Genomic DNA, 21,523 nt, shown 5'->3' with positions numbered 1-21,523 from the left:
TAAAATAATTATTTATATATATATATATATATATATATATATTTGCTAAATTATTTATTTCTTACATATATAAATTTATTAAGCAAAAAATAAAACATTTATTTTTTTAACACATTTATTTTCACATTTTTTTATTATTAAAATATATAATAATATAATATAAAATTTATCCAAAATAACCAAATTTTCAATAAAATTAAACACACATACACACATATACATATATACACATACACACACATATTTATTTGATAAAATATTTATTAAATTCATAAATTTAATTTTATCTATATATTAATAATTATCACCATTTTTTGTCAATTTTTTTAAACATATTTGGAATGTTAGAATAAAATAATTTAAAATTTATTGTTGCTATTTTTAATTAAAATTAAATTTTGCTAATATATTTATTTTTAAGTAGGCATTTTTTTTTTTAATTTTGCTGACGCCTGTGTGGCAAAAATTTGTGAAAACTAGTAGTTTTAGATAATAATGATTTATGGAGATTTTGTTTAGAATTTATTGGCTACAAAACTGTAAAATATGGTTTTGTGCTAAATTCAATTATTTAGAAGATTTTTCCAAGCTAAGGCTTTATCATATAGAAGGTTTTATCAATTTTTTCAAATTTTGTCTCTAATGTGATGCAACTACTGTAGATGTATGAAGGAACTTGCACTTTGCATAATTTTTTGGCAATAAATATGGTAATATACATAAAAACTGTGTTCACAGCTTTTGTTTAAAATTGTATGAGCTTTAAAACTGTAAAACAGAGTTTTGTGTTAAAATGAACCATTTGAAAGATATTAGCACTTTTATCAATATTGTCCTCAACGTTATAGGCTATTTACAGTATAGGAAGAGGATGTACTCTTTTCGTGAAGCTTTTTGCAAAAATCTAGCAAATGGTAAATTCTGCACTAAAATGGTATGAGAAGCCTTGGTTTAAAATTTTGTTAGCTACAAGTCCCCAAAATACAGTTTTGAGATAAAACCAGTAGTTTAGAAGATATTAGTTCTACTAAAATTGTCCTCAAAGTTGTAAACGATTCAAAATATTTATATATAAGAATTCCGGTTTTTGCCAAATTTATGCAAAAATTTATGCAAATGTTAAAATTCGCATAAAAGTGATGTATAACATGTTTGTCCAGATTTTTTTAGCTATCTGATCACTGAATACAGTTTAGTGATCCAATCACGCGTTTAGAAGATATAAGTACATTACTACCTCAAAAACGATATGGAAAAAAATTCACTGGTTTTCTACGTTTTCGGCAAAAACACGAAAATGGTAAGTTTTACCCAAAAATTGTATAAGGAAGATTTATTTAGAGTTGAATGATCTAAAAATCTCCAGAACATTATATAGAGATAAAACCAACAGTTTCCAAAATTTTTGCACTGGAGCACGTTGGCGTCAAGTGATGTTAATTTTTGGTGATGCTCAGAAGTTTCTTATCAAAATAATCAAAAGGCAAGTTAAGGCAACGAGTTCCACATCTAGTGATGTTTACAACAGAGTATTTGTGTTCTTGATTGATGCCTCTAGAAGTTTTACTTCTAATTATCCTTACAAACTAATTTTTTGTCTAATTAATTACCACACCTCCTGAAAGTTTCACGAGATTCATTTTGTAATCTTTTTGTTGTATCCGTAGGAGTTGATTGCTGAAATCACACAATATTGGTAAATTTGTGGTAAATTTCCAAATTTGATGATAATGGTGATAAACTTGATCAATAAGGTGAATGATTATGTAGATTGTTAGATGATATGTGCAATTGTTAGATGATTTTATGAATGTTTGTTGATGGCCAAGTTTTCTTGATCTCCAATCATTAGAAGTGGTAAATTATATTAGTTGATGGTGCTGATGGATTTTGTTAGTATGGTGAATTATTATGTAGATTATTAGATGATTTTGTTGGTCAACATTTGTTTGTAGATCTTGCGACCCAGTTTTGCTAAATTTTCAACTTTCTGGTCAATATGATTAATATTTTGAGATGTACTTGGGTGTTTTTATGGATTTCTAATTGTCAACAGCTGGTGAAATAATTTTTTATTGCAAAGTGTACACAATCACATAACAATTTAAACGAAATTGTTTGATATAATCCAAAGATCTTGACAAGTATTATTACTAAAGTCTTCGATGTTCTAGATTATTTAAAATCATCAGGACTTTGTCCAAGTTTGTTGACAACTTGACCAACTGGTGTAATCAATTTAATATTGACTTCTTTAAGTATGCAAATATTCGCAAACATAGGCACTATTTTAAATATTAATTCAAAAAGAATGCTTTTTGCTGAACCAAGTTGTTTTTTGCCAATAGCCAAAGACTTGGCTTTTTGGATTAATTGTGCTGATATTTACCAAATTTGAACTAAATGCTAGTGAGTTTTTTAAATATTTTCAAATTTTGGACATCACTTCAAATATTGACCCTAGCAAAACTTTGTTGCTGGTCAAAATGTAAAGTAATTCTACTGAATATATTATTTTACCCAAAGTCACCAAGATAGGAGACCAGCTTTACCATCAATTTTAAATCAGAAATTGCTAACAAAAAAGTTATCTTCTTAAATATTCCTAAATTTTGACATGTCTTTAAATGCTGATCCAAACAGAAACTTTTTTGCTGGTCAAGAAGTAAAGTAATTCCACTAAATAAGTAAATTTTCCCAAAGTCACCAAGACAAAACATCAGTTTTACCACTAATTTTGAACCAGAAATTGTGGCAAATATAGTGAACTCCAGGAATATTCCTAAATTTAGACTTGATTTTAACAATTAATCCAAACAAAAACTTTCTTGCAGGTCAAACTATGCAATAAATCGAATGAATATATAAATTTTACCAAAGTCACCAAGACAAGATATCAGTTTTACCATCAATTTTGAACCAGAAATTGTGGCAAATGAAATAAAGTCAACTCTTGGAATATTGCTAAATTTAGACGTGTCTTTAAATTTTGATCCAAACAAGAACTTTCTTACTAGTCAAAGTGTAAAAAAATTCAACTAGATAAATAAATTTTATCCAAAGTCACCAAGGCAAAAGATAAGTTTCATCATCATTTACAAACCAGAAATTGAGACCAACGAAGTGAATTTCTTGAATATTACATAATTTAGACACAAATTCAAATACTGATCTAAATCTGTCTCTTATTCTTAATCAACTATCCTTTAATGTTTCCAATGAAATAGATATTCATAACAAACACTTGACCTAATCAAATAATCTCCATATGCACAAGTTAACCTTTTTATTTTCTTTTCAAATATCTCATTATTTCATCTTATTCTGTTTATAAATAATATTGTTACATTCTGCATTATATGTAATTTTATGTTAATAATATATATTGTAATTTTGTTTATATTTTAATTGTTATTCATAATGTAAAATAATTATATTTTTGAGTCCTTTTGGAAGAAATCTGTAGGCTATATATTTAAAATAAATAAATAAATGAAATAAATAAAAACTTTCTTGCTGGTCAAATTGCAAAATAATTCAACTAGATATATAAATTTCACCATTGCCACGAAGACAAGACATCAGTTAATTATATAAATTTTACCAAAGTCACCAAAATAATACATCAGTTTCACCAGTAATTTTAAACCAGAAATTGAGATCAATAAAGTAAGTCCCTTAAATATTCCTAGATCCAAACAAAAACTTGTCTGCAGGACCGATTTGTTCTTCGAACAATAGCCAACAAATTTGCTCAGTGATCAATTTAATAGATGATAAAAAGTGATAAACCCAATTTTTTTCACTCTTACCTTTGAATTCAGGATCACACATAACCAGCAGCTCATACCATTCCTCTCCTCGAACTCTTGGTATATCCAAATGACCACCATAACAATCTGGTAGACATTTGGCACTAATGTGCTGGTGCAAAGATTTGCGATCAGTACCATGGAAAATAATCCTGGACTTCAATTTGTCCCTCAGGAAGGGTTTGAAGAGCTGGAACACCATGTTGAAGATGTAGGGCTGGTTCACTATGTGGATGCCCTTGATACGAAGGGGAACTGAATCCTAGGGAAAGAGATAAATGTAACCATGATTTTTTTAGGTAAGTCTATTTACCTTAATCTTGGTCTATTTACCTGAAGCCAGTCAACTATCCTTTTAGCAAATGGTGGTGTGAATTGCCAGACTTGTTGCATCGACAAACCGTCCATGTCGAAGATGACAACTGCACCACAAATTTGGGTTTCGGGTTCCAACATTGCAGCTTCTAGAAACATGACTGCACCTTTGAAGACCTCATCTAAGTTGCATTTGTTGTGCTTCCATTTTTCTAAAAAAAAACAAAGTGTAAATTTTGGAAGATCATGATGAAGCTAGAACTTGTTTTTGGATGTAGAACTATTAGATTAGATATATAATTTGAATAAAAATTGTGATGGCAGTATTGTTTTGAAGGTTGTTTCTAAAATGTTTTTAAAATTTACTGGACAAGACTAATTTTGTTCCTGAAGATGATATAAAATGGTGGAAGATCATGGTGAAGCAATAATTTGTTTTGCGTTTTTGGTGAAGATATCGATTTGGGATTGTTGTAGGATGTTGATTGCGTGCATATTAAGATGCCTGCAACACTAGAACATCATACCCTAGCCCGTTCTAAAGATAAAGACAAGTGAGCAAATTGCATATGAAGTGCGCCAAATTGCAATTGCTCCGTAGGATATCTCGAGAAGCAATGAAGATATCGATTTGGGATTGTTGTAGGATGTTGATTGGGTGCAGCTTTATATGTCTGCAACACTAGAACATCATACCCTAGCCCGTTCTAAAGATAAAGACAAGTGAGCAAATTTGCATATGGAGTGCGCCTCAATTCGATTGCTCCGTAGAATATCTCGAGAAGCATTGAAGATATCGATTTGGGATTGTTGTAGGATGTTGATTGCGTGCATATTAAGATGCCTGCAACACTAGAACATCTTACCCTAGCCCGTTCTAAAGATAAAGACAAGTGAGCAAATTTGCATATGGAGTGCGCCTCAATTCGAATGCTCCGTAGAATATCTCGAGAAGCAATGAAGATATCGATTTGGGATTGTTGTAGGATGTTGATTGCGTGCATATTAAGATGCCTGCAACACTAGAACATCTTACCCTAGCCCGTTCTAAAGATAAAGACAAGTGAGCAATTTGCATACAAAGTGCGCCTCAATTGCAATTGCTCCGTAGAATATCTCGAGAAGAAATGAAGATATCGATTTGGGATTGTTGTAGGATGTTGATTGCGTGCATATTAAGATGCCTGCAACACTAGAACATCATACCCTAGCCCGTTCTAAAGATAAAGACAAGTGAGCAAATTTGCATATGGAGTGCGCCTCAATTCGATTGCTCCGTAGAATATCTCGAGAAGCAATGAAGATATCGATTTGGGATTGTTGTAGGATGTTGATTGCGTGCATATTAAGATGCCTGCAACACTAGAACATCATACCCTAGCCCGTTCTAAAGATAAAGACAAGTGAGCAAATTTGCATATGGAGTGCGCCTCAATTCGATTGCTCCGTAGAATATCTCGAGAAGCAATGAAGATATCGATTTGGGATTGTTGTAGGATGTTGATTGGGTGCAGCTTTATATGTCTGCAACACTAGAACATCATACCCTAGCCCGTTCTAAAGATAAAGACAAGTGAGCAAATTTGCATATGGAGTGCGCCTCAGTTCGATTGCTCCGTAGAATATCTCAGGAAGCAATGAAGATATCGATTTGGGATTGTTGTAGGATGTTGATTGCGTGCATATTAAGATGCCTGCAACACTAGAACATCATACCCTAGCCCGTTCTAAAGATAAAGACAAGTGAGCAAATTGCATATGAAGTGCGCCAAATTGCAATTGCTCCGTAGGATCTCGAGAAGCAATGAAGATATCGATTTGGAATTGTTGTAAGATGTTGATTGCGTGCATATTAAGATGCCTGCAACACTAGAACATCATACCCTAGCCCGTTCTAAAGATAAAGACAAGTGAGCAAATTTGCATATGGAGTGCGCCTCAGTTCGATTGCTCCGTAGAATATCTCAGGAAGCAATGAAGATATCGATTTGGGATTGTTGTAGGATGTTGATTGGGTGCAGCTTTATATGTCTGCAACACTAGAACATCATACCCTAGCCCGTTCTAAAGATAAAGACAAGTGAGCAAATTTGCATATGGAGTGCGCCTCAGTTCGATTGCTCCGTAGAATATCTCAGGAAGCAATGAAGATATCGATTTGGGATTGTTGTAGGATGTTGATTGGGTGCAGCTTTATATGTCTGCAACACTAGAACATCATACCCTAGCCCGTTCTAAAGATAAAGACAAGTGAGCAAATTTGCATATGGAGTGCGCCTCAGTTCGATTGCTCCGTAGAATATCTCAGGAAGCAATGAAGATATCGATTTGGGATTGTTGTAGGATGTTGATTGCGTGCATATTAAGATGCCTGCAACACTAGAACATCATACCCTAGCCCGTTCTAAAGATAAAGACAAGTGAGCAAATTTGCATATGAAGTGCGCCAAATTGCAATTGCTCCGTAGGATATCTCGAGAAGCAATGAAGATATCGATTTGGGATTGTTGTAGGATGTTGATTGCGTGCATATTAAGATGCCTGCAACACTAGAACATCATACCCTAGCCCGTTCTAAAGATAAAGACAAGTGAGCAAATTTGCATATGGAGTGCGCCTTAATAATTAATTATTATAAAAATTTTATTAAAAAGTATTAAATTTTGTTAACACGACGTAATATTAGATAAAATGATCTAAATTTTGTTATACTTAAAAATATTTTTGTCCATACAAAATCCTTCAAAAATTCAAGATTATCATCATACTTCAAAACAAACACACAACTTTAAAAAAAAAATCTAGTAAATCTGTTAGTTTTCATTTTGATTATTTTTCTTCTACTTACTTCCAAGTTCCAAAAGCAATATCCTTCTTCCCAATTGATCTCTATTTGGAAAAACTGTCAGGATATTTTGTTGGAAAACATTTTTTTCACCACTTGGAATTAGTCCATCGTAGACGTGGCATGTTTTACTTTAAAACTGTAGTATCTTTTAATCTGAAAAAATATAAAAATAGTAAAAAATAATAGAAGTCAAATTTAATATGAAGAATAGGTAGAAAATTTTATTACTTTAAACCGGTAGTTCTATAAACAAAAAAACAACTATTGCTTGAACTTACTAATAAAACTGAATTAAACTCTACTAAACAAAATTTTCAATAGAATTTCAGTATTTTTCTATCGAAAATACATTTTATTATTTAATCAATTACCTTCGTCTAGCCATTTGTCTAATAAATAATTATATATATATATATATATATATATATATAATAAAATTCAACTTTTTCATTCAAATTATCGTCGAACAAAAACAGGTTTTAGTGTCAAATCAACGTCATAATTTAATTATACAATTTTATTCGGACAAAGACAAAAAATGTTAAAAAAACTTTAATTGTGACGCCAGAATGATTGTTCAAAATTTCTATGACGCAAATTTATCAAAAACTTAATATATTTTTCATATATAACAAAATTTAACGTCTATTTTTGACAAATAAAAATACCCTTAAAATATATGATAACGTTTCAATTACAAATTTAAAGTATATCGAGTTGCTGTAGAGATGTTAGACAATGTTATAAATAAATCAATTTTGCCAAATATTTCATTTAAATAAAACAAACAGATAAAAAGTTACAGAAGATATTATAAATAAATGTCCTTCAGAATTTTTGATCTGCGATCAAAACTTACGTCTCCTTGTAAAGATAAATGAAAATTTAGTGCGATTAGATTAAACGTGTATTATCAAATTGATTTTGGAGTATATTTAGTAAATTTAGGGCATTATGATATTAGAAAATATTTAAGATAATTCAATTTTGAACAATTTTTAGCATATTTCATTGACATAGCATAAACAATTTAAAAGTTACAAGAGATTTAAGAAATGCACAAAAGCTTTAGAAGTAATTGAAAGCGATTTTAAAGTATACCGAATAGCTGTAGGTCCTTAATATGTTAGACAATATTGCAACTTATTTAATTTCGTAAATATTACTATATATGTCATATATATTGGAATATTAGTTTAAAAGTTATTGTTATTCCTAAACACATTTTCAAATGCAATTTTAAATTATAACAAATTGTTGTACAACAGTATGGTGTTACAAAATTTTAAAGAATAGTTTGAAATTGTCAAAAAATATAATTTGTTATTTATTATGTAGACTTTAATAATTTTTTTAAATAAAAAACGGATTTCTTATCATTTAGTTTTGACTGCGTAATACTTATGTGTACATATTTCTAGTTAGACTTGTTTCGTAAGTACAAAGATATATATATATATATATATATATATATATATGTATATATTTCTGATATAAATGCACTTTCATTTTGACATACATATACATGCCTAAAATCAAACGCAAATTGCATCTTGCACCGATTTCAAAATATCTGTCCATTTAACTATTGAATTTACTATAACTTCTATACGATTAGATTGAGAATAATAAAATATTTAGCAAATTTGTTGGAAATTATATAATCTGTTAAATTCTTTAATATCATAGTATTATAAATCTACTCAGAGTACTCTAAAATCACATTTGAAAGTAGAAAATTAAATTAAGCTAATTCGCATTTATTTACTATATATCGTATGTTTATTATTTACAGTTAAAAAATATTCGACAAATTTGTACAAAATGAAATAATTTACTCATAAATTTTATACAAATAAAATATATAATAATTATCTTAACCTTTTTCATCTGTTTTATATCAGATTGACATTTATAAATGTGTAAAAATTGTGTAAAAAATACCGCAATGGAATAATTTATATATTTATATATGGGAAGTGTAAAAAATATTGTTAAAACTCACGTTTGCGGAAAATTTATTCAATTAATCTAATTATGCGAATATTTTATTTTTATCTGGAAGAAATAGATGAATAAATCTTCAATTCAATGACAAAGACAACTTTGTTCACGGTCAAATGGTTTTTTATAAATAAATATGTATTTTAAATAGAAACTTTCACTAAAACTAATTTATGCATACAGTAATTTAATAAACTAAATATTTTTAGTATAAAATTTTTTAAAAATCTAATTATAGTACAAATTGAATATTTGTAAATACCTGTAGTCGATTTGATTTGATAATTTAGTCGATTTTGAAAAATTTTCTGAGAAAATATAGAATTTTATTTAAATGAACTGAAATTAGATTAAATTATATAAATTATGTCATACTTAGAAATATTTTTGTTCATATACAATTTTATAAAAAATCAAGATTTTAATTGACTTAATGCTAAACAGAAATGTTATGGTACAAATTTTCTGAGAAAGTATCGAATTTTGTAAAAACGACATGAAATTAGATTAAATTATGTAAATTATGTAGTATTTAAAAATATTTTTGTTTATATAACATTTTATAAAAAATTAGGATTTTAATTGTCTTAAAGCTGAACAGAAATGTTTTACGTAATCATGATACGAATTTTTAAACTTTAGTCCATGTTGAAAAATTTTCCAAGAAAGTATCAAATTTTGTTTAAACTACAGGAAATTAGACTAAATTATCTACGTTATGTCATACTTAGAAAAATTTTTGTTCATACAAAATTTTATGAAACTTTAAGATCTTTTCACATATAAAACCGAGTAAAATAAATTATTCATAAGCATGTTAAATCGAAAGTGCATTTTTATCCGTATAATAATACAATTATATATATATATATATATATATATATATATATATACATATATAAATGACAGTAATTGCATGTCAACCAGATGTACGTAATATATTTATATCAATTATTATAATTATTTCATATCTAATAAAAGCATGCACATGTCATGTAATTCAATCCGTTCACCATAAAATAGTTATCAGTTATATAAAAGTTTTGATTGAAATAAAAACTTCCGACATACCAAAAAAATAAGTTAGACATATCAGAAATTAACGAAATTTTTGTACAAATTTTAGAATAAATAAAATAAATCTTTTATCCTTACCATATCCCTGGCACTCTCAGGATAAAATTTGCAAGGCCTCAAAAATCTCACAAGCCATTGTTCATTATCCAAAGGACAATGCAAATCTTTTTCCTCCTTTAAAAGAGCTTTAAGCTCCTCAATGGCTTCTCGTTTTCTGTCCGGATTTTCCCGGAGTTCTTTCCGGGCGATTTCTGCCACTTTTTCATTTGGCTCATCCAATTCAAATTGGAGAACAAAGTCACCCAATTTGATCTTGGGCAATTCCGTCATATTGGACATCATCTCGGCAAGAACTAAAAAAAAATTAATAATATAATAGATAATTTTATATATCTTTTCTTTCACTGGTGTCTGGATTTGTTGCAATCTAATAAGAAAATAAGAGCGACCCGCATACGTTCTTATAAGAATCTAATACGAATACGCAAGTCATATAAATTTCCTCCTATCCGGTTAGTCTAGTTTCTAACGCGACAATTTTCTGTTTTCTGTTTATAATTTTATAAATGCAACTTTTTTCTACTATTACGCAGATTTATATTGAGCATAATAATAGACAGGTTACGTAAAATTTGCGGAATGTTTTTTGCAAGTTAATTTTTTTGCAGAAAATTTAACTCAAGAATAATGCATATTATTAGTGTACTTTTGTTATAAAATTTTAATTTTTTTGAGTCGGGTTAAAGATTTAAGAAGTTTTAAAATTTGGTATTATAGTATGCATTTTTAAGTATTAGGTGTGCATATTTTATGACTATATTGCAAACCGTACGTCCTGAAGAGCTTTTCAAAGTGCCGTTAATTTTTTTCTAATAACCCAAGACTCATGAATAACTTTTTGACGCTTGTTATTGGTGTACTTCATCTATAAAATTGTAAATTTCTTTTGTTGGTTAAAAGATTTAAGTAATTTTAAAATTTGTTGGTATAGTAAATATTCTAAAGTATTACGTGTACAAATTTTATGACTATATTGCAAACGGTACGTCCTGAAGAGCTTTTCAAAAATCCAAATTTGTATAAAGGAGAAAAGTTTAACTCGTGAATTAATTCGTAATATTAGTATACTTCAGCATTAAAATTGTAATTTTCTATCGTTGGGTAAAAGTTTTAAATAATTTTAAAATTTCATGTTATAGTAGACATTTTTAGGTATTACGTGTACAAATTTTATGACTATATTACAAACGGTACGTCCTGAAGAGCTTTCCAAAATCCCATTGAATTTATTCTAATAATCCAAAGCTCATGAATAATTTTTTGTTGCTTGTTATTAGTGTACTTTATTCACAAATTTGTAATTTTTTTTGTTGGGTAAAAGATTTAAGTAATTTTAAAATTTGTATTACAGTATACATTTTGAAGTATTAGTTGTACAAAATTTATCATTATATTGCGAACGGTACGTCCTGAAGAGCTTTCCAAAATTCCATTAAATTTTTTCTAATAACCCAAGACTCATGAATATTTGTTGTTTTGTACTTTTGTTATAAGATTGTAAATTTTTTGTGTTGGGAAAAGATTTAAGTAATTTTAAAATTTGATATTATAGTAGACATTTTGAAGTATTAGATGTGCAAATTTTATGACTATATTGCAAACGGTACGTCCTGAAGAGCTTTTCAAAAACCCATTAAATTTTTTCTCATCATGAATAATTTTCTGATGCTTGTTATTAATGTACTTTATCCACAAACTTGTGAATTTCTTTTGTTGTATGAAAAACTTAAGTAATTTTAAAATTTGATGTTATAGTAGACATTCTGAAGTATTAGACGTGCAAATTTGATGACTATATTGCAAACGGTACGTCCTGAAGAGCTTTTCAAAAACCCATTAAATTTTGTCAATATCCCAAGACTTATGAATAATTTTTGATTTGCACTTCACCTATAAAACTGTAATTTTCTATTGTTTGGTAAAAGATTTAAGTAATTTTAAAATTTGATGTCATAGTAGACATTTTTAAGTATTAGGTGTACAAATTTTATGACTATATTGCAAACGGTACGTCCTGAAGAGCTTTCCAAAAACCCATTGAATTTTTTATAATAACCCAAGACTCATGAATAATTTTTTGACGCTTGTTATTAGTGTACTTTATCCATAAAATTGTAAATTTCTTTTGTTTGGTAGAAGATTTAAGTAATTTTAGAATTTTATGTCATAGTAGACATTCTGAAGTATTAGACGTGCAAATTTGATGACTATATTGCAAACGGTACGTCCTGAAGAGCTTTCCAAGAATCCATTAAATTTTTTCTAATAACCCCAGACTCATAGATATTTTTTTGATGCTTGTTATTAGTGTCCTTTTTTCACAAAATTATAAATTTCTTTTGTTTGGTGAAATATTTAAGTGATTTCAAAATTTCATATTATAGTAGACAATTTGAAGTATTAGATATGCAAATTGTATGACAATATTGCGAACGGTATGTCCTGAAGAGCTTTTCACAAACCCATTAATTTTTTTCTCATCATGAATAATTTTTTGATGCTTGTTATTAGTGTACTTTATCCATAAAATTGTAAATTTCTTTTGTTTGATAAAAGATTTGAATGATTTTAAAATTCGATGTTATAGTAGATATTTTTAAGTATTAGTTGTACAAATTTTATCACTATATTGCAAACGGCGCGTCCTGAAAAGCTTTTCAAAAGCCCATTAAATTTTGTCTTATAAACCAAAACATTTTTTGTGGATATATTATTTTTTTTTTTGAATTTTTGATTTTATTTGTTGTTTATAAATTATATATATATATATATATATATATATATATATAATTAAATTGACTTCATACAAATTTTGCTGGTACTCAATAAGAAAAATAGTTTTGTCTAAAATTTATAATATTCTGATAGTAAATTCTCTTGCTAAAAATTAATTAATATTTTCAAGTATGTCGAGTTACTGGAGATACTATATATAAATGTTGATCTATTAATAGTACAGAGGGTCTCAATAAAATCATTCCCAATTATTCACTTTTGATTCTCAATATTGAGTAGGTCAAGAATTATGTTAATTTTGTTCGTTGAGAGTATGAGGCAATATTACACAATTCTAGTGAGATACATTACATGAATACTTAATGGAATCTTATTGGAATCACTTAAGAATCATAGGAAGACATGACTGACTGATAAGAATTAAATAGTATTTCACATTACTACGTTTTATGTTTTATTATTATTTTTTAATATTTTTTTTGAATATTTCTATATTTATTTTATTACTGTCGATGACAACAAAATACTCTTCATCGTTGCATTCATATAAGAATCTTGTTAGAAACACGTGCGGTCACAATCGCCCATTAAATTCTAATTAGAAAACGATGAACACTTGAAAAAAAACATCATGTCAATTGTGCCATAAAATTGTAGATGATATGTAATAAATATAAAACATTGTTTATCAGACATATGGACTCTAGGTAAACTATATGGAGATTTTCAACGGTTCATTTCAAAAATAATAGTAAAAAATTTTGTTACGTTGAATTTAAGTATCAAACATTTTGTGACTTTTAAACCGTTAGACAATATTTAATGAATCATTCAAGAAATTTATACAATAATACCCTAAATCAACTCAGAATGCTTTAAAATCAATTAGAAAATTGGAAACAAAAAGTTTTTGTAGTGCCAATGTTGATAATTTGGCGGTTTATTTATTTGGTAAATCGGATGTAACTCGAGTACTATATACTTTATATAAATATAATATTAAGCAAATTTGTACTAAATTGAATATTCTTTAATATTGTTTAATATCCTAATGCCCTAAAACAACTCATTATACTTCAAATTCGAGCTCGAAATTTGGTAAAAAAAGTCTTTCTATAGTGCTACAGTTGGGAGCTTGTTAGTGTATTTATTCATAATATCTCCTGTAACTTTTATAATATTTATTTAATTTAGATAATATTAGCAATCTGTAAATATGTCTAATATTATGATGCTCTACAGCAACTCGGTATACATGAAATTTGAGCTCAAAATTAAAATCAATGCTTGATTGGATTCCAGTTGCTACTGCATTTATTTACAATATCTTTTGTAACTTTAATACTGTTTAATGAATTCAAATAAAATATTTGGCAAATTTATACAAAATTGGATAATCTTTAAAAGTGCCTAATATCATAATACCCTACAGCAACTTGATATACTTAAAAATCGAGCTCGAAAATTCAAAAAAATTTCGTTTTTAGTGCTTGAGTTAATAACTTGAGTTGAACATGTATTTATAAAATCACTTGTAACTTTGACACTTTTCATTCAATTTAAGTATAATATATGGCAAATTTGTACAAAATTTAATAATCTTTAATATTGTCTAACATCATAATAACCTACAGCAACTTGGTATACTTAAAAATAGATAATAAAAATATTTAGCAAATTTTTACAAAACTGAATAATCTTCAATATTGTCTAATATTACAAATCCCTATAGCAACTTGGTATACTTTTAAATTGCAATTGAAAATACTTGATTAAACAAAAATGTAAACCAATACATCGTAGTCGTATATGTTAGATGGTAAATATTTACGCTAATTTATTTACTTAGTAATGATTTAATTTATCTAATTAATAATGCAAATAACGCAACTTTTGTTGAATGATTTGCATTTATTATATTATTTTTTTCTAGTTATTTATAAATTTAATTTTTATAATAGAGTACAACAGCACCCAAGTAATTAATTATATCATGCACTTTGCTCAATAAAACTTGATATATATATATATATATATATATATATATATATATATATATATATATATATATATATATAAATATATTTTTTACCATTATGCAACGTTTCTTCCTAATAATAATAAAAAAGTCGTCTGACCTTCGTCGTGTTAGATAAAATCTATTTACATTTTTATGAATTAATTATTGACTTTTTATTGACTCCGAATAGTTTTTTCCTCTTAAGACAACATCCAGTTCAACTTGTACAAAACCTTGGACGACCGGCAGTCAATCTTCAATAAAATGTCAATATTAACATCAGAAAAAAACTTTTTTGTTTTATACTAAATATTAAACTTAATTTTATTATCTTCAAGAAGGAACTAAGACTTTGAACAACGATTTTTCCAAAAATTATGGACCGATATTGAAAATTTAAAATCCGGTAGTTGGAAAAATGTTTTTGATAAGATTTTAGTTTATAACTGCTAAACTATTCGTTTAATACAAATGATGTATGAGATTCAAATATTTAAAATTAAATTATCTGTATGTTTTTCTAATACAAAAATAACCTACAGCAACTCTGTGTACTTCAAAATCGACATTAAATCTTGATTTATCCCGGACGTAAAGTTTTATCTATATTAATAGTTGTGCATTTGTTTATGATATCTCTTGTAACTTTTTAACAATTTAATGTTAATAAAATATTCAGCAAATTTGTAGAAAATTAAATTATCTATAATATTGCTTAATATTATATATCCCTACAACAACTGTGTATACTTTAAATTCGCACTAAAACTAGTATAATAATGGCAAGGTCTCAAAAAGTGGACCTATTGTTTATATCGTTCATATCTTCCAAACTATATGTTTTATATAAATTGTGTATAAGACTCAAATATTTAAAATACAATAGCCTAAAAGTTTTTCTAACATAAACATGCCCTACAGCAACTCGGTATACTTCAAAATAGTCTTTGAATCTTGATATAATAGGTTGTCAAATATCTCCCTTCCGCTTTTTTGCTCTTGGTTTATAATACAAAAAGGCGGAAGGGAGATATTTGACAACCTATTATATGTCGGGCGTATAGTATTATCTAAGTATATTGACAGTGAAGTTGCAAAATATTTGTGCATTTGTTTACGATCTTGTGTAACTTCTAAACAGTTGGTTTAAAGTTAATGAAATATTTGGCAAATTTGTAGAAAATTAAATTATATATAATATTGTCTAACACTATACATCCCTATAACATCCCTATATATTTTATTTTTGCACTTGAAGTAGCACATTAATCCTGGTATTACCCAAGTAGACTTGCCGGTTATATTGTTTATATCTCCCAAACCATCTGATTAGTATAAATGGTGTGTATGAGTAAAACGTACAAAATTCAATTTCCAATAAATTCTACTAAGAACAAAATGCTCTACAACATCTCGGTATACCCAGAAACTGTCGTCATTTAGTGTTGTTGACCCGACATTAATATTCGTTTCGAGTGACTCATACTTTAAACGTGACAATTGTGCGAAATGGAAATCATTCATACAAATATATATATATATATATATATATATATATATATATATATATATAAATGTATATTTGTTATTTTTGAGGTCAAGGCCAGAGTATTGTTTCTTGAGACAACTGTCTGAAGATAATTTTTTGCTTTTTTGAGTCTTTGTAAATAAAATGCAACAAAAATTAATGCAATTTATAAAAAATAATTTATTTTATATATTAAATAAAATATTGCAATTTTCCTTTATACTTTTTCCTATAAGATTTATATCGATACCCCCTAAAATTCTAACAAGATTCGTGTCAGAAATCTAAATTAATCTTTTTAGGGAAATTATATTAATCAATCATACTGTCATCTATTATATATATAATTTTCTTATGTAATGTTTGCACATTTGAAATATCTGTTACAGATATCACTTTACTTAAGTCATCAAAGCTAATTATATATATATATATATATATATATATATATACATTAATATTTATATATTTATATATCAATTTTTAAACAAGCAATGGTCATTGTTTCATGAAGTTAACTTTCATTTCATACTAACAGATTTCTTAACAATTTTATATATATATATATATATATATACATAAATATGCATTTGTATATATATATATATATATATTTGTGAATGAATCGAAGCATTCAAATCAAACAAGGTTATAATAAAAAAATAACCTTAAAGATTTATTACTCGTGAATCATTGAAAAATTTATAAAGAAATTATATATATATATATATATATATATATATATATATATATACATACTTAAAAATGAAAAAAAAATTCAGTGCATATTTAAAAGTTATTTTCTTATTTTAAGTTTGATTCTCATTAGATTTATAAAGGATTCTAGTTGTAAAAAAACCCTAGAATATATGTTTTAGATTTTGTACTTCAAAACTCGATTAGGATAAAACAAATTTATAACAAAAAATAACAAAGCAAATCTTATATCAATTCAGAGTACTCAAAAATTTAAGGAAACTTATAACTTATTGTAAATTAGATTTTATTTTACAGATTTTATTTAAATTAAAAATTTGTACTTGGCTTTTTATATAATTGCTTTGGCTTTTATAAACTTATAACTTATTTTAAATTAAATTTTATTTAACAGATTTCATTTAAATTAAAAATTATTGGTTAGCTTTTCATATAATTACTTTGGCTTTAAGAAACTTATAACTTATTTCAAATTAAATTTTATTTAACAGATTTTATTTAAATTAAAAATTTGTACTTGGCTTTTTATATAATTACTCTTTGGCTTTTAGAAACTTGTAACTTATTTTAAATTAGATTTTGTTTTACAGATTTTATTCAAATTAAAAATTATTACTTGGCTTTTCATATAATTACATTGGCTTTTAGAAACTTGTAGCTTATTTTATTTTAAATTTTATTTATCAGGTTTTATTTAAATTAAAAATTATTACTTGGCTTTTTATATAATTACTTAGGCTTTTAGAAACTTATAACTTATTTTAAATTAGATTTTGTTTTACAGATTTTATGTAAATTAAAAATTATTATTTGGCTTTTTATATCATTGCTTTGGCTTTTATAAACTTTTAACTTATTTCAAATTAGATTTTATTTTACAGATTTTATTTAAATTAGAAATTTGTACTTGGTCTTTTATATAATTACTTTGGCTTTTAGAAACTTCTAACTTATTTTAAATTAGATTTTATTTAACAGATTTTATTTAAATTAAAAATTATTCCTTGGTTTTTTATATAATTACTTTGGCTTTAAGAAACTTATAACTTATTTTAAATTAAATTTTAATTAACAGATTTTATTTAAATTAAAAATTATTGGTTAGCTTTTTATATAATTACTCTTTGGCTTTTTAGAAACTTATGACTTATTTTAAATTTAATTTAATTTAACAGATTTTATTTAAAATAAAAATTATTACTTAGTTTTTTATATAATTACTTTGGTTTTAATCGATATCAATATTGATTAGTCTTATATAATTATTAATAATTACCATTTCATACTGTAAATACTATTTCATTATATGAGTAAGATTTATTATTACGTCAAAAAGTTCTCTTAAAATAGTGATGTGTAAAATTTTCGAAGAAATCCCACAATTAGAGCTGTGAATGAAACATGTTTTGAATATCGGTTTTCCCGAGACAAATCGATCATGGAATATTTATTTATGATTAAAATTAAATACTGAGTTTTTAAAGTATACAGATTTGTTCTAGAGAACACAACTTGCAAAAAAATTAAGTATTAAAAAGAATATTTATTGAATCATTTGTGGTTATTAAATTAATAGTTTATTGTGATTAGTAGTATTTTTTATTTCAATGACGATTGTAAAGTATACCGAGTTGCTGTAGGTTATTATAATATTTGACAAAATTGAAGATTGTTTAATTATAAACAAATTTGCCAAAGACTGTTTAGGAATTGCATGAATATTTTTGGAGTTACAAACCAAACAGTAAACAAAAACATACATTATTCGAGTATTTATGTTTAAACCATACGATTAATATTCGATATCGATTTAATGGTATAACTAGTTGTTGTAGGTTATTATAATGTTAGACGAAATTAAGCAATATTCAATTATAAACAGATTTGCCAAAGACTGTTTAGGAATTGCATGAATATTTTTGAAGTTACACAACAAACAGTAAACTAAAACACACATTATTCGAGAATTTATGATTAAACTATACAGTTAATATTCGATATCGATTTAAAAGTATACCGAGTTGCTGTAGTGTTTTATCATATTAGACAAACCTATTGATCATTTAATTATAAATAAATTCGCTGTACACATTTTAGACATTAGAAAAATTGTTTTAAAATTACAGCACAAATACTAAACAAAATCACAGAGCACTCGTGATTTTGACTAATCGATATTGATTTCGATTTTAAAGTATACCGAGTTGCTGTAGGTCATAACAATATTAGACAAACTTTAATATTATTTAATTTTAAACAAAATCGTCTAAGATTATATTCAAATTAAATCAATAGTTTACGACCTATAAGCAATGGTCAGAAAATGCACTTAAAATTACAAATTTGAACCCAAAACTTGAGAATTTGGCTTTCAATGTTAATTTTAGAGTATAAGGAGTTGCTGTGCGGCTTTATAATATTAGACAAACTTAACGAAAATTTTGCCAAACTTGTCTAATATCCTATTAACACCAAACCAATACTTTGCATACTACATCTAGAAAAAAAAAAAATGCACATATTTGAACCCTGAACTTGAGAATTTGACTTCAATGTCGATTTTAAAGTATACCGAGTTGCTGTAGGTCATTATGATATTAGACAAAATTAAATACAATTGAATTCTGAACAAAATTGTCTAACATTATATTAATACCAAACCAATACTTTACAAATTACAAACGCAATACTAAATAAATACACAAATTTGAACCTTCACATTATGCATTTGACATTCAATGCTTATTTTGAAGTATACCGAGTTGCTGTAGGTCCCTATGATATTAAACAAACTTAAAGACAATTTAATTTAGCACAAATCTCCCAAAAACACCGTCAACCCCAGATATCCCGTTTGAAACTTACAAGAGTTATACTAGAAAAAAACACGAGTTATACTAAAATTATACACAACTACCCAAAATAATTTACAACTTACATATACTATCGTTGTTCGTCATTTCGTCCAAAATTCACACAAACACTTATTCTTAAAAACTTTTACTACACACGTACGTACACTAAAAATACTTTACTACTAATTTAAGTACAATACTATTTAATTTCCAGTATAAATATATGTTTATTCGTCTGCTGTTTACTAAATACTGAGTCATACAGTCTGTGCATAGGGCATTTTATTAATGCGAAAATGTCGAAGTCGAGGAAATACAAATACAAATTTAAATTCCACAAATATGTATACACAAAGTTTGTTTGTGTGGGTGAGCGCGTACTACTCTTGCGCGTTTTGTATGAGGGACAGGTGATAGTGCGGGCGCTGGTAGGGGTAAAAGATGATAAAAAAAATATTTCAGAAAAAAAATTTTTTTTTGAACATTATGGTTTTGGTGTACATTTTTATGTGTATAGTTAGGTGCAGCATATTAGTGGTATAATGATATATTGTTTTTGAACGCATGTTGTTATCAAATTGCTTGTTATATATAGAAAAACAATTATAATTATAATTATAACAAGAATAATTAAATATATTATTAATGCAATTTAAATTAAAATAAATATTTTTTCAATTTGTGTAAGAGGCTGTTATTAGTGAGAGAGCTGGATATGAGTATGTATAATTTTTTTTATATTATGTATTAAGTTGTTTAGAAGACAATTTATATTGTGAATATGACAATTTATTTGTGTAATTTATAGTGTGAATTATATTGTGAATTAATTCATATAAGAGTCTGTTATTTGTGAGAGAGCTGGAAACAAGTATGTATAGAAGGTTTTGCATGATTTTCATAATTTATATATATATATATATATATATATATATAAATTAAGTCGATTATATACATATTTTAACATATAATAAAATAATTATAATAGTGATGAAATTCTAATTAGAGTAAATGTTTTCTGAATGAGTTAGTATAAGATTAGTTTGGGTGCTGGAAAAGAGTATATATAAAAATAAATATATATACAATATAACATGTATTATATTAATTTGTTATTTTTATTTATTGTTGTATTAATATAAATTTAAAGAATTTTTTTTTAACAAATTTGAATTAAAATATCAATCCAATAAAATTCAATAAAAGCAACAGAAAAGCGTGGCTGGTTTTTATAATTTATAATATATTGCTGTAAAATGAAATAATTTTTTTTAAATAAATATTCATGAATAAGTGTTTTGTATGTACTAATAAGAGAGAGCTTTAATAGTGGGGCCATTGGTAAGCCTAAAACAATTTTGAAAAAAAAATTAGTTAATGTAGTTATTTATATAATTAATTATGCAAATGGAATATAATTATAGGGGCAATTGTATTATTATTTTAAAATACGTATGTATAAATAAATATATACATATATATATATATATATATATATATATATATATTTGTGATGGACTCTCCTACTAGTTTTAGGCAGAACTGTTATTA

General features: G+C 26.4%; 1 pseudogene; it reads right to left on the bottom strand.

Annotated features, from left to right (window-relative positions):
• Positions 1-460: 460 nt before the first annotated feature.
• LOC113372588 lies at positions 461-20,210 on the bottom strand (annotated as a pseudogene).
• Positions 20,211-21,523: the final 1,313 nt, after the last annotated feature.

Source organism: Ctenocephalides felis, unplaced genomic scaffold (assembly GCF_003426905.1).
Source record: "Ctenocephalides felis isolate EL2017-DRISC unplaced genomic scaffold, ASM342690v1 CF-g0.4_SCAFFOLD_01604, whole genome shotgun sequence".
NCBI lineage: Eukaryota > Metazoa > Arthropoda > Insecta > Siphonaptera > Pulicidae > Ctenocephalides > Ctenocephalides felis.
Note: the sequence above shows the minus strand (reverse complement) of the source record. Positions and strands in the feature narration are given on the sequence as shown.